The sequence below is a fragment of the Nylanderia fulva genome, unplaced genomic scaffold (assembly GCF_048542155.1).
Source record: "Nylanderia fulva isolate GAGA-0341 unplaced genomic scaffold, ASM4854215v1 Scaffold119, whole genome shotgun sequence".
NCBI classification, from domain to species: domain Eukaryota; kingdom Metazoa; phylum Arthropoda; class Insecta; order Hymenoptera; family Formicidae; genus Nylanderia; species Nylanderia fulva.
In genome coordinates this window covers 156,989-173,254 of record NW_028189398.1, presented here as the reverse complement: position 1 = coordinate 173,254, position 16,266 = coordinate 156,989, and the positions used below count along the sequence as shown (strand labels likewise).

At 33.8% G+C, this 16,266-nt stretch overlaps 1 protein-coding gene across 4 annotated transcripts in view; it reads left to right on the top strand.

Annotated features, from left to right (window-relative positions):
* The first annotated feature begins 13,504 nt into the window (after nucleotides 1-13,504).
* GABA-B-R2 (gamma-aminobutyric acid type B receptor subunit 2) overlaps nucleotides 13,505-16,266 on the top strand; it is a 61,005-nt gene continuing 58,243 nt past the window's right edge. Inside the window, exons 1-2 of one of the 4 annotated variants that reach the window (XM_085490103.1) lie at nucleotides 13,505-13,629; nucleotides 15,824-16,002. The gene's annotated coding sequence lies outside the window, so the exon portion shown is untranslated. Of the gene's footprint in view, nucleotides 13,630-14,115; nucleotides 16,003-16,266 lie in introns of those variants that run through there. The other 3 variants (XM_085490098.1, XM_085490090.1, XM_085490096.1) reach the window with 3 other exon arrangements.

Below are 16,266 nucleotides of genomic sequence, written 5' to 3'. Positions count from 1 at the left end.
AAGATACAATTAAAGATATATTGTATATACACTTTTCTCTCTTTTCTCCTTGTGATATTTTAAATTGTTATTGGATCGTAACACAATGAAGATTGGAAAGTTTACCAGATAAAAGTGCTGGATAATATATTTTTTAAATTGCATTTTCTCGCAATGATATAATGCTTTCTCTTGATAAAATACGCTTCCCTTGCTAAGCGATGAGCTAAAGCCTCGACGAAAGAATATGGTTTTACGTTTATTCATTTTCGGGTTCTCTTTTCATTAATTACACGTCTAAAACATAGCAATTAAAGAGAGTACTTTTGATGTAAATAATAAAATACCTCGTTATTTGTTTTTTGAAGGCAAGCTTTTCAACGTTAAGTCGCTAAAGTTTTCATCCCCCCCTGCCCCCCATTTCTTGTTACTCTCTCTTACTTTACTCTCCCGCATTTGCTTCAACTTCACTTTGGCGTTCGCGTCCATTAAGATTTATTTCACCTTATATACCTTCAAAGAGAGAAAGAAAGGGGGGGAGAGAATGAAAGAGAGGACTGACAGAAAGTTGATGGAGGAAATTATATAAAGAGAAAACGTGTACAGTTGTCCAAGTAGAAACAAGAGTACGAGATAATGTAAAAATTCACATTTCCCGAAGTAACACGGTAATATATTTATTTTTTTTGTCGGTAAAATAACGCAAACGACAGTATAAAATAATATATATATATATATATATATAATATTATATACAATATATATATATATATATATATATATATTATATTATATATACATAATAATATGTTTATGTGTGTGTATATAATAATAATAATATATGTATATAATAATATATATATATAATATATAATAATATATATAATAATAAATCTAATAATCCATATATATAATATTATATATAATATACAGGGTGTCCCGTAAAAACAGAATCAACGCTAAGGGTAGATTTCTTTTTGCTAGTACGAATCTTTATAACTAACAATAAACCTTAAATTAAAATTCCAAAGTAACCTCTACTTGAAATTAATTGAAGAACGTGACTTATTTATTAATATTTTATTTTTACAAGACTTATTTATAATTTGCGAAAAACCCTTTATTTTCAATCGCTTATAACTCGAAAATTATTGGTGCCTCGACATTTTTCCCATAGAAAAATTGTCTCTAAATGATGCCAGGAATCTACCCTTAAGGGTCCGATCTTTACAGGACACTTTGTATATATTTATAATAATTTACATTTTTGTATAATTATATATATATATATATATATATGTGTGTGTGTGTAACTTTGTGTGTGCATATACCTGCATTCGACTATTATACGCGCGTTTATTCGACATGTACATATTCGACAGATCGAACGTCAAATTGACTTTCCGCAGTGTGATTAGCTATTGTCTGATTAGATATTGTGCGGATCGAAATTCGCTCGCGCGTGCGCACACATGAGAGAACACTTTTGGACGAGCGCGTGGTTAATTAACTGTGTCGATTAATTAGATAGCAATATATATCTATATCTATCTATATATATATATATATATATATATATATATATATATCCATATACATATATAATCCATATATATATATATCCATATATATAATCCATATATATATAATATTATATATAATATACAGGGTGTCCCGTAAAAACAGAATCTATATAGATATTGATTCTGTTTTTACGGGACACCCTGTATATTATATATAATATTATATATATGGATTATTAGATTTATTATATATATATATATATATATGTATATATATATATATATATATATATATGGTATATATAATATATATATATCGGCACGCGCAGGAGTTTCCGGAGCATCGAATTTTCCATCCCCGTTGGTACACTTTGTGTTTAATTCTACGCACGTTATTTATTCGCCCGTCGAATAATTACAGGGTCATAATCACAGAGTGGATTTGAAACGGATTGTTCGATTTGGTGCCGATTTCACAAAATTTGATTGTAAATTTATTTGGTGGCAATAGAGTGGGAGAAGAGGTGGAGAGAAATGGAGGGAGAGAGGCGAAGCAATGTGTACATCATCGAATATTGATAATAGTTTTGTCGACGACCGATTCCTCCCCCCTTCTCCTCCTCTCGTCCTGATGAGTATATAATTAAGCTTTCGATAAATAAACCGAAATTATTTATCCCCGCGAGTTCATAATCCTGTCGTCATCAAGTGGGTTCTCCAACTCTCGATGGGCGAATTTATAATTAGTATTTGTCATTTGTTGTAAACCGCGATTGCCCTCGACGTATACACAATACTCGACAACAATCGGACTGCTATATATATATCATTTTTTTTTTTCGAAATTTGACCAATGTTCTCTCGAAATTTTGAGGATTAATGAAGCTTTTACATCATCTCGATATGTAACCCAGACAGCACACAATATTTATGATAAAGATTCATAAATATTTATGAATTATATTCTTTTCAAATATTATATAAATATTTTGAAAAATTTGTTTGATAAAAACCTTTATTTAACATACTGTTAAAACAGATTAAATTCTTCATATACTATTTATGGTATTTCAAGATAAATATTTATAATAATTATTTTGTAAATATTTTTGAACTAAATTGTTAGTTCTTTCATTTATCGCTATGTGACGTATTTTTGTCATATTTGATTTTCGTCGTGAAATTATATAAGGCTGGCAAAAAATGGGAATGAATAAAATTAAAAATGTCATAAAATTATTTCTATTTTTGAGCTACATTCTGCAACAGAATATCTTTTGACAAATAAATTTACGTATATCTCGATGTGTACGTAAATTTATTTGTTAAACTATTCTGTTGTCTAAGTATATTCAGTGTATATTATAATTTTATATTATCTTTTAATATATATAAATATTTAATAAGTTACTTATAAACATTTTTTACACATTTTTTACTTTTTATAAATAGCTAATAGAATTTGAAAAACACAAAAACATCTAATCGACCAAATTTTAGATTAGATTATATCAACCGATTGTTTTGATTAAAAAATCGTTGATTATGTGTCTTTTTAACTCATGACTTACTGAGTATTTATTAAAGAAAATATAAATTTAAAAAAATCTGTATCATAATGATTTAATAAATATATTTATAATATTTACCATAATATTTATCGTAAATATTTTCTGAATTTATGATAAACATTTATGATCTATTGAACCTAAGACTCCAAAAACATTCATAAAATATTTATGATAAATATTTATAAAATATTAAAATAATTATTATAAATATTCTATAAATATTTTATAAATATTCTGTGCTGTCTAGGAAATAATTCAACAGAAAATTTGAGAATTCATTCTTGAAAGATATCCCGCACAAATTTGATGTAAAATTGATTTCGATTAAATCAGCGGGTTTTTTTCGTATATTGTAGCTTATAACTCGATGAACAGAAGATGTAATAGCCTCAAAGCTAAATAATGTTACTGAGCTGCAGCTAGTAAAACAACTCGTAGAATCTGAGTTTTTCATGTTTGACTGGCTGTAAATCAGTAACTGTCTATTATTTAGCTTTGAGCTTATTACATTTTTTGTTCAGCAGGTTATAAACTACAACATATGAGACAATTAGCAAATTTCATTAAGATTCAATTTTATGGGATTAAAATATAATTTTTTTAAATTTATATAAAACCCTAGATTAAATTAAATCCCGAAAATTAGCTGAAAAACTCAAACTTTGCGAGTTTGTTTGATTGGCTGTAATTAGTATTGTGCTTAGATGATTTTAAAATTAACTAGATAAAAATAAGATGAAAAATTTTAATTTATCTTAGATAAGATAATTTGATAAGATGAAGATAATTTCGTTTTAAATATATCTAGATAAAAGACAAAATTATGCGATAATTCATGCATTTTAGATCAATTCCAGATAATATTTAAGATCGCTTATGTAAACATAGTTATAAAAAATGTAAATTATAAAAGAGATATAAAAATATATACACATTTTTATTTATAAGTTTTTATCGCTTAACATATTTTTGTATTACACGTGCAGGCAAAGTGGCATTTTGTGTGCGTGTTTTCTGTGCGGAAAGCGGCCAATTTCCCACGCCGCAATCTAGCGGCGGCGCGGTGAGTGAATAAGTTCAAAGCCATTGCCTACGGCTGAGCCGCGTTCAAAGTCATTGCCCACAGCTTCAGCCGTGGACAATGACTTTGAACACAGCTATTCCCGCACCGTGCCGCCACAAGATGGCGGCGTGCGATCGGCCACCTCGCGCACAGAAAACGCGCGCACAAAGTCACTTTGCCTGCACTTGTAATACAAAATAGTATGTGTATCACATGCGGATTGACAATTGTTCACTCGTGTGAGGTGGTCGCACTCGCCTTCGGCTCGTGCGTCCATCCCCCGCACTCGTGACCAATTGTCAACTTTCCGCACTTGATACACAATATACTATTATGTGCTAAATCCTGAAATCCTAAACCAAATTATCCGTACACTATTCTATATATTGTAATATAGTAAAGATCACCCTTTTTTTCATCTAAAATGCAGATGTACGTAATACATATTTTTATTATTTATGTATATAAAGCTAAGATGACGCCAAAACTTCATCTATAGATGATCATCTATATAATTTTATTTAGATAACAGCAGACACTGGCTGTAATTCAATAATTTTACTATTTAGCTTCGAGGCTATTAATCTTTCATTCAGCAGACCATAAGTTACAACATATGAAAAAACCAGCTGGTTCAACCGAGATTCATTTCAGATAAGATTGCGGGGTACTTATTTGCATATTCGTTGAAACAGAGCCAAAAAGGACGATACCCGCATGGGTTTTTTCTTCCTTCTTCAATACCCGTATTGTCCCGATCGTAATTTTCACTCCGCGTCGTTTGTGCATTATGCGTGCGTATGCGCTCAGGTATACAATATTTTCGGCATTATGCAAAACGCCCGGTCTTTTTACGATGCAGATATTATCGCAACATTTTCCTCGGCTTTGCATTCTCTCCCCGCTGTTTATATCCGGTGCACCGCATTAATTTGGCAAGCCAGTTTGCAGTGGCGAACTAGTGGGAAATAACAATCTTCTTTCCATCCCCGCCTGCATTTTGTATAAAAGCAATTTGGAAAATTTGCACGCCCTAGAAATACTTTATGTATGTGGGTAAAGAATTAAGTATTACTGCTCTCCTCTCCTCACCTCTCTTTCTCTCTTTTTCGCGTAATAATGCAGAGGCAGAAATAAACGAACAGTCGGCCGATGTTAACTCTCGCATGTGCTTTTCTAGGAAAAAAAAAATCTGCAACATTTTTTTCCACAAGGATATTTACCGACCTCGTGCGTTTATTTAATTAACGCAATTTATAAAAATGGCACGTAAACGCAATTCTTTTACTGTATCATCATAATAAAATGTCTTTAATTTGTGTCAGTATGTATCGATGTGCGTCATTGATCGCGTATTAAAAATATATAGATACATATATATTCGAATTGCGATATCCGAACTCACGTCGCTCCTAAAATATCTGTAGCAGAGATTGAATGCGATACTATTAGATTTCCCTTTGGAAGCTTCGTTAAAGATTTTCATACAATCAATATTCGGTTAGGTTGTTAAATCTGAGAAAATGATAGCTTAAAAAAAATTATCAGAATATTCTGATCCTCATTCTGATGTTAAGCGCGATATTGAGAACTTTCCACAAATATTTGAAATTTAAAGGGTACATATCTTTATTACGCGCAAAATATACTTCAAAAATTTTTTCTCAATAAATAACATGATAATTAATACAAGTTTTTTTTATTTATACGTTGTTATTTATATTTTGAGTTGCTTTTTATTTTTCAAATCAATTTAACCTGCAAAATTATGCAGCCACTGAACTCATCACTGGTGCAGACAATTTATCATAAACATTATAATTTTTTTATAAAGCTTAATTTTTTATACACGCGTGCAGTCAAATTATATAACGAGTAAAATGAAAGAAATTTTGCATTAATTATTATGTTATTTACTGAGAAAAAAATTGCTGAAAATAAGTCATTTTTATACATTTTTACAACCAGTGTTTGCTGTTATCTAAATAAAATTATATAGATAATCATCTAAATGAAACTTTGGCGTTATCTTATCTTTATATAGATAATAAAAATATGTATTATCTATATCTGTGCATCTTAGACAAAAAAGTATTATCTTTACTAAATTATCCAGAATAACTTTCAGATAATTTTGGTTTAGAAGATAGGTTTCGTTAAAATCATAACACATAAAAATACTTAAATAGTAGAACTTAAGCAGTAAGCGATAAAAATTTATAAATAAAAATATGAATACATATATTTTTATATTCTTTTAATAATTTACATTTTTTATAACTGTGTTACATAAGTAGTTTTAAAAATTATTATCTAGAAAATTATTTAGATGAATCGCCATATAATTTCATCTTTTATCTAGCTAATATTTAAAATCATCTTCATCTTATCTAAGATAAACTTACATGTTTGTATCTCATCTTTATCTAGCTAATTTTAAAATTATCTAAGCACAACACTGGGCACGCCTAATAATTTTCAAGATATCAATAATTAAAAAAGAAAAGTTTCTTACAAATTAAACTTTGTAGAGTTCAAATATTTACAAAACTATATTCTCTAGTTAATTTTAGTTAGAGTTTATACTTTAATAAAATTTTAATTTAATGCTTATTATTATAGTTATAAAGATATGCGATGACAAAAATTGGGAACATGCAAAAAATGATTTCTTCAGATATTTTCGTTGAGGAAAATTCGTTTCAAATTGTCTATAGAACTAATGTTAAAATCATTTAAGCACAACACTGTACATGACAGGTATATGTAATCCCTTAATTTGTGAGCTAATCGAGTCGTGGAATCTAATAGCGTGTAAACCACCTTTCGATTACTTAGGACTCGAAATAAATAAATCTACGTGTAAAAGCGGAAACTGCCCTTCCCCTTCAATGTGTGTATTTATAGGCATAAACGCGTATTTATTGTTGTCAAGCATGCGCTATACATTTTGCCACGGTGCAAAAATTAGAGCGTCGTGACAGGCGGTAACGATACGTCGGGAACATGCACGCGAACGTCAATTCAAGGCTATCGTATGCGTGAGAGCAAAGAGAGAGAAAATATATACAATATATTTTACGTTTGGACGATATCGCGCCGTATAACACATAGAGGAAATCAGTCTGGCGTTTATTGGGGCGTGACAGGCGAACCCGCGCCATCTTGAATAATATTAAAGTGATTTGCGAGTGCATCGCGCGTCGTTATGACATTTTTTTTTAATTAAAGAGAGAGAAAGAGAGAGAGGCCCCGGATTTATAATTATTTCTGTCGAATCGAGATTAGAGGGAAGAAGGTAGAGAACAAACGTCGCGGGACACGCGAGATATAATTCGCGGTGGATTATTTTATTAAATTCATCCCTAAATTGGTAACTTGAATCGCAGAAATAGCTCGACCTTAGCACGCTCCGCGGAGAATAACGTTTATCGGCGCTCGCGAAAGTGATAATATCGAAAGGTTAAACTTAAGGTTGGATACGCTCGCTCTCTTCGCGTCGCTCGAGTAATGTGTGACGTTAAAACGAATGAGAATAGCGCCCGTCTATGACGCATTTCAATTTAGCCGGTTTATATAGTGACGCGTTCAATGAATATACCTTCATTTGTCAAATCGTCTTTCCGTCAAGATGTCAAAGAAATTGTATTCTCGACGTAAGAAAATTATACGCATTATATAAAGTCTCCCTTTTAATAGATATTCTTAACCCTTTAAATCCGAGATTCAGATTTCGGATTTAGAAATGCTGCCGCTATATTGGATTTCTGGCGATTTCGAACGACACAGAGCGATATTTTTTAATATTTACAACTTATTTGGGATTGATTAATCGAACAGACGCGATAAGAAAATTTAAATTGTAGATTGATGCGTTTTAAGAATAATCTAAAGTAGATTAATCAAATATGGCACGTCAGGCACTAAAGGGTTAAGAACAATGTTTGCTGTTATCTAAATAAAATTATATATCTAGATAATATCATCTAGAATCAAGTGAAATTATCTAGATGATATTATCTAGATATACAATTTTATTTATCTAAATAAAATTATAAATCTAGATATCATCTAGATGATATTATGTAGATGAAGATAACAACATCTATCATTTAGATAAAATTTTGACGTCATCTTATTTTTATATAAATTATAAAAATATATATTATCTTAATCTTAAAGGGAAAAAAGTGTTATCTTTATTAAATTATCTAGAAGATAATTTGCTTTATAGTCATAAAAATACTTAAGTAGTAGAACTTAAGCAGTAAGTGATAAAAACTTACAAATAAACGTATGAATATATTTTTATATCCCTTTTATGATTCACATTCTTTTTATAACTGTGTTTTCATAAGCAATTTTAAAAATAATATCTGGAAATTTTCTAGATGAATTATTGCTATATAATTTTATCTTCTAGATATATTTAAATTCAAAATCATGTTACCTAAGATAAATTTACAGATTTTCATCTCATCTTTATCTAGATAATTTTTAAATCATCTAAGCACAACACTGCTTAAGGATGTATGGAAGATACAAAAATCAGAATGCGCAATAATTGGAGAAAAAGCTAACAAATTATTATTTCATCAACAAATTATGATTTCCTTCTAAACAGTTTAGTGAATGTCAATGTAATTTTGCAATATTGTTCCTCAACATTCCCATTATATACATATATAAAATTTGAATTACATGGTACCATTCCTTATCGATATATTTTTAACGTAATATAATCGATCATAGTAATAAATTTTCATAAGATTATATGTAAAATTAGCAGAAATTTAAATTGTAATGACTTTAAAATGAGTTAATGAATTAATTCCAAATAAAAGTAGCTTTAGTATTATAAAGTCGAAACGATTTATAAAATTTTTATGAATTTTGTACTATTTTTAAATGTCTCTCATGCATCTTTAAATATTTCTAAAACATTAATTCTTTAAAACTAAATAAGAATATATTCTTTGCTAATAATAAATAACGATCTATAGTTTTTATGCGGACCATTCATTTGGAGTAATATAATTATTTTGTTGCGACAACATATATAATGTAATTTACAGTGCTTGTCACTGATTTTAGCTTGTTAGATGAACAAATTAAATCAATAAGTGGCTTAAAAAAGAAGACTCGGGCGACTTGAGAGAAACGTTCACGAGTAAGTAATGTATGTACCTAATCTAGCCCTAGCCTAATTTAATCGTTCAGTATCCTAGGTCTCGTGCTTCACGTTTGGTCTATATGTTACAATTATATACCATGTATATGTTTTCTTTATGATCTTTCTTTGCCTGTGTGTTGTAAAATAACGTGACCAACTATAAAATGGTTTTATGAAGCGTACCAAACCTTGTTTCACTTTATCAGTGTTTTTAATGAAAATTTATATATAGCTTTCAGTCACACTCTACAAAATTAAAATTGTTATTGTAATAAAAGATTTTAGTTTATATTCTAATGAAACATGTAATAACTAGAAACTATAAAATAAAAAAATATACAATAAAAAAAAGGTACAGTTAATGTAAAAAATAAATTCCATTTCTCTTCTAAATATATTTATAAAATTATGTCCGATGTGCTAATCTCTGTAAAATACCCCTTTTTAAAATAAGAAAATCCCTCCGAGCGACGTTTATTTTAAAGAACAGGGTATTTTGAAAGAGTAAATGCTTCAAATGAGAATACAATTTTTTTTTCAAAGCAATTAAGAAGATGCCGGATTAGCTTTATCGATCAAAAAGTGAAGTTAGATTCCACTATGAATCTATTTATTGGCTATAAAGATGGCTTATCACCTGAAATTAAAACTAACGCGGTTTGTTAATATTAATAAAAAATAAAATCTGTATAGCCAATCAAAATATAAATTTAAAAAATTAAAATATTTTGATTTTTTAAATTTATATTTTAATTAGTTATGTTATATAAATTGATAAATCCTTTCCCGTAATTAAAGTATTAATATTAACAAACCACGTTAGCTTATAACTTCAGGTAATAAACAATCCGTAATAAATAGATTTATAGTCGAATCTAATCTCACTTTTCAATCGATGACACAAAATTACTCCGGCATCCTTTTAACAGGTGCTTTCCCATTGGGAGAATAAAGTGTCGCGACTGCGGGGCGTTCGCGCCCTCGTCGAGTGATTTCGTAAGCGAGACCGACCGTATCAAATGGTAATTATATTAAGAGTCAATGTGCGACAATTTTCCGGGACGATCTACTGGGCGGTCCGTATCGTGACGGAAAGAGAGAAAAAACGCGTCCGGATTAAGCGCCGTTGGGATTCGAGAGGAGAGAAAGGATCGTCTCGTGGGGACGATCAAATTATCGAGAATCGTACTTCAAAGGACCCAGGTCCTTTAACTCTCCCCTCCTCCCTCCCTCGGAGAACAATGAGAAAAGAAAAACTAAATTATAAGCGGAATAGATGCCCTGCAGTGAACAAATGGATTTTTCGAAAGTTTATTCGAAAAATATATTTCACGTGCAATGTTTGCTGTTATCTAAATGAAATTATATACATGATTATCTAGATGAAATCATCTAGATATACAGGTGTTGACTAGATTTAACGTGACACTCGTTAATAAGAGATTCTCGAAGCGATTTGGAGACGATTTTTGCTCAGCGAAAATGTCCAGGCATCAGTAATTTTTAAGTTATAAGTGATTGAAAATAAGGGGTTTTTCCCAAACTAAGCTTTGTGGAAATAAAATATTAACAAAATCACATTCTTTTATTAATTTTATGTAGAGTTTACTTTAATAGAATTTTAATTTAAGGCTTAATTACGAAGATATATATGATTTCAAAAAATGAAGAAAAATCGTCTCTAAATTACCTCAAAAATTTCCTATTAACGGGTGGCACGTTAAATCTGAGACACCCTGTATAATTTTATTTAGATAACAGCATTTATCATCTAGATGAAAATTTGACGTCATCTTATCTTTATGTAGATAATAAAAATAGATTATCTATACCTGCATCTTAGATGAAAAAAAGTGTTATTTTTACTAAATTATCTAAGATAATATTCAGATAATTTGGTTTAGAGTCATAGTACATATCAAAATACTTAAATAGTAAAACTTACAACAAATAAAAGTACGAATATATTTTTGTATCCCTTACATAATTTACATTTTTTTATAACTGTGTTTACATAAACAAATTTAAAAATATAATTGTCTGGAAGTTATCTAGATGAATCGCTATATAATTTTATCTTCTATCTAGATATATTTGAACTCAAAATCATCTTTATCTTATCTGAGATAAATTTTCATTTTATCTTTAGATAATTTTAGCATCTATCATCTAGATGAAAATTTGACGTCATCTTATCTTTATGTAGATAATAAAAATAGATTATCTATACCTGCATCTTAGATGAAAAAAAGTGTTATTTTTACTAAATTATCTAAAATAATATTCAGTTAATTTGGTTTAGAGTCATAGTACATAAAAATACTTAAATAGTAAAACTTACAACAAATAAAAGTACGAATATATTTTTGTATCCCTTACATAATTTACATTTTTTTATAACTGTGTTTACATAAACAAATTTAAAAATATAATTGTCTGGAAGTTATCTAGATAAATCGGTATATAATTTTATCTTTTATCTAGATATATATATTTGAACTCAAAATCATCTTTATCTTATCTGAGATAAATTTTCATTTTATCTTTAGATAATTTTAGCATCTATCATCTAGATGAAAATTTGACGTCATCTTATCTTTATGTAGATAATAAAAATAGATTATCTATACCTGCATCTTAGATGAAAAAAAGTGTTATTATTACTAAATTATCTAAAATAATATTCAGATAATTTGGTTTAGAGTCATAGTACATATCAAAATACTTAAATAGTAAAACTTACAACAAATAAAAGTATGAATATATTTTTGTATCCCTTACATAATTTACATTTTTTTATAACTGTGTTTACATAAACAAATTTAAAAATATAATTGTCTGGAAGTTATCTAGATAAATCGCTATATAATTTTATCTTTTATCTAGATATATTTGAACTCAAAATCATCTTTATCTTATCTGAGATAAATTTTCATTTTATCTTTAGATAATTTTAAAATCATCCGAGCGCGACACTGTTCACGTGTTACTAGCGTAAATATTTATGAAAATGATCAACAGGAGAGCGAGAAATCGCTCGATGAGTGCCACATCGCAAACAGCAATGTTTCTGGGTCAAAGCAGTCGCGAGTTTTCGCAAATAGAAGATATAGGAAATATATGTATGTCTCGATTGGTATTTTCTTCTCTTAAATTATTTCTCTCCTCTCTCTCTCTCCCTCTTCAAATATGTATTTAAATATCCGCGTATTATGACAGCGAGAAGAAAGAGAAAGGGAAAATTTGTATTTAAAAAAAAAAATAGAAAGACTATTATATCGTTTTTTGTTTTTTTTTTCTCTCTTTTACTGATGCTTTTGCCGACGGAAACGTCACGGTCTTTTGTCGAGGCACGTTACAGAAAGTGGTTTTTACAGACGGTTTTATGTAGCGACATTTTTTCCTGATATTTCTGACAGTTCTCTCGTCACGTTGGAATGTTAATTGTTTAACGCGATTGATTAAAGATTGAATATTTGATATTTTTTACAATACGTTTGAATAATTTAAAGTTAGTTGAAGCGAAAGAGGAGTATAACATATTTGTCAGATCGACTCGATGACATATCTTCATTTATTTTTATATCGCGCGTGAATAAAAGAAAAAATATATATCCTTTTAATGTGTAAATAGAATTAGTTATCAACACGCGCGGAACGGTCACTAAATTTCTTTCCATCGCGCGCCACGTATCGTTATATTTATTTAATTCACTGAAACACAATTATAAAGTTGCAAGATTTCATCCGGAAAATTCCTTTTATCATTAGATATCGCTGTGTATGTGCGCGGACAGAGCGAAGTCAGAATGTGAGGTCGGACCCAATCGTGCCTCTTTCTACTCACTGGCAGGCAGGGGATCTCCCCGCAGGTGGGAGGAGGAGGAGAAGGATGAAGAGGATGACGGAGAGGAGGAGGAAGGCGACCGCGACAGAGCGGGGATAGAGAAGGGATAAACGGAGCCTCCCGCCCTTCCTCTCGTCCTTCGCGGTGGCCGAGGGAAAAGGGTATTTCGGATGAAAAGAGGGGCAGAAGCGGGATCGGGGAAGGTCGGAAAAAGCGTGGTGGGGTAGAGTCTCGGGCAGAGAATCCCCAGTGGTGGGGGCCAGGCGATAGGGGTTGGCGGCGCGGGTAGCGAGGGAGGGGATAGCCGCCGCGAGTTCGGTGAGCCCGCAGTTCTCAGGGTGGCTGGTGGCTCGTCAGTTCGGCGGACGACCGTGCGAGAGCGCCGTCGTGGCGGCGTGATCGATCCCTCATCATCTCGCTGCTCTCCGCGGCGGCATTCGCGCGCTCGCACATACATACCCCGACGAAGCGTGGTACGTGGAAACTCTTCTTTGGAGAAAGAAAGAGAGAGAGAGAGAGAGAGAGAGAGAGAGACAGAGAGAAAGCGCTCTGTCGTGAAGGGCGTCACAAATCGCTGTCGTCGTGGCGATGACGTCGCGCCGGTCGCCGCGACGTCGCCAGCGAGCGAGTAGTAAGGCCACGCTATAGGCGCGACGCGAACGAACGACGGCCTTCCTTTCGACGGCGCGTGGACGGCGGGGAAACCCCTATCGACCCTATCCGCGCGGCGGCGGCTGGTTAACCTTGCGGCCCGTCTCTAGACGTCCCGTCTATAATATCGCGCTTCTAGTGCAGGCAATAGTGTGCGTCGTTATTTTCGCTCCAAGATTCCGACATTCGACGGCCGCTGTATATATACATATTTCTCTAACGGCACACATATCCCAAAGACGTTTAGAGAATATCCTGAGGATGTCCTCTGAATATTTTTTGAATATATTGTGCTATTAGATATATATATATATATATATATATATATATATGTACGTGTGGCTGAGTCGCTCCCCTTTCTGCCCCCTACCCTATCCCCTTGAATTCCTCTCCTACCCTCCTCTGCAGACCTTGATCCACGTTGACGCGGATCTAAAACCCGGTCAATCACCCGTGGCTTTGGCACGCGCGACCCGTCGAGCTTCTCTGCCTGTCAGAGCCGACTGTCTGTCAGCGGTCGACGTGTCTGGCGGCGGTCGGTGGTGTCGCGGTCCAGAGATCCGTCGAGTGCCGGTCGTGCCTGGTCGAGCCTCCCCGACCGCGTGCGTTCTCCTCCTCGCGGGAGCGAAGCGAAGCGAGAAGTGTGCGTCGAGGGGGGTTGGCTCTCTCGCAGCAGGTGTGCGTATGTTCCTTAAGCGCGACATATCCGAAAAAGATTCAGAGGATATTTAGAGAACGTCATCAGGATGTTCTCTGAACGTCCTCGGGATGACACAATCCTAACAGCACACATATCCCGAAGACGTGTTTAAAGAACATCCTGAGGATGTTCGAATGTTGGCTCTCTCACAGCAGGTGTGCGTATATTCCTTAATAGCGCAACATATCCGAAAAATATTCAGAGGATATTTAGAGAACATCATCAGGATGTTCTCTGAACGTTCTCGGGATGACACAATCCTAACAGCACACATATCCCGAAAACGTGTTCAAAGAACATCCTGAGGATGTTCGAATGTTGGCTCCCTCGCAGCAGGTGTGCGTATGTTCCTTAATAGCGCAACATATCCGAAAAATATTCAGAGGATATTGAGAGAACATCATCAGGATGTTCTCTGAACGTCCTCGGGATGACACAATCCTAACAGCACACACATCTCAAAGACGTGTTCAAAGAACATCCTGAGGATGTTCGAATGTTCTCTAAATATCTTCTGAATATCCTCTGAATATCTTTCGTATATGTTGCGCTATTAAGGATGTATGAGTGTGTCAGGCATCGCCGCATCATGCGAAACACCTGCATGCGAGCGACTAAGAGAGCATCGCATTAATTAAATCGCGCGAAAAGGGGTGCGTTCTTCCTCGCCAATTTAGATAATTTCTCTCTCCTCTCTCTCTCTCTCTCTCTCTATCTCTGTCTCCTCGCACACTACGAGGGGGAGGAGAGGAGGGCCGAAGATTACATTCCGCGCTGGGTCCCGCGAGTATCCCGAGGAGGCGCGCGACGATTGGTCGGCGCGGTCGGCACGGCTCGTAATTAATTTCCCCGCTGCTCGGGGAATTACTGCTGGCCGGTCGCCGATATTAGGCGGAGGAGACGAAGGTCGACGCGAGAGAGAGAGAAAGACCGGATCCGGGACTCTAATAGCACAACATATCCGAAAAATATTCAAAGGATATTCAGAGGATATCCAGAGAATATTCAGAGGATATCGAGAGAACATTCAGAGAATATTCAAAGGATATCCTCCGGATGTCCAGAGGACATTCGAACATCCTCAGGATGTTCTCTGAACAACTTCGGGATGTGTGTTGTTAGGGCAATGTATGGGATTACAAGACGCGGGATGGTGTACATATATATTTTCCCTTCGTGCCACGCGCGCGTTCGACGATGCTATCGTAATCAGTTAATTTCCGGGCGTTAAGCGGTTTCGTCCGAGGGAGGGGACGAATTGGCGATATTCGGCGAGTGACGGCGCGCGAGATATGACAATTCGAGGGATGATCCAGGTGCGAGGGATAATTCGCCCCGTGTGCTGCCTTGCTGTCCGCGCGAGGATCCATTCCTTGCTGAAGAGAAGGGACTGAAGGCAGAGTTTTCGTGCCTCCTATCGCCGGCCTACTGCAGGATTCGCGTCGCGCGCGAAAGCGCAAGAAGAGGAATCGAGAGCGATTACGGATCGATACCGGTGAGTCTTGGTTTTGCGGCGGAAAGAGACTTCTGGACTTCGTCATTGTCGCGTGCCTGAAGGAAGAGAAAGAGAGAGAAAGAGAGATTGAAATTCGATAAGATCGAAAAGATTTTCTCACGGCCGGAATTAGATACCCGATTTACAACTATTACTGGTTGAAAACTTTGAGATTCGAGCTTGATAAATTTGAGCGAGAAGCGGAAAAAGATTTTAAAGTTCCTCCTGGGCGGGAGGGGGAATTGGATTTCTAGATTTATCGCT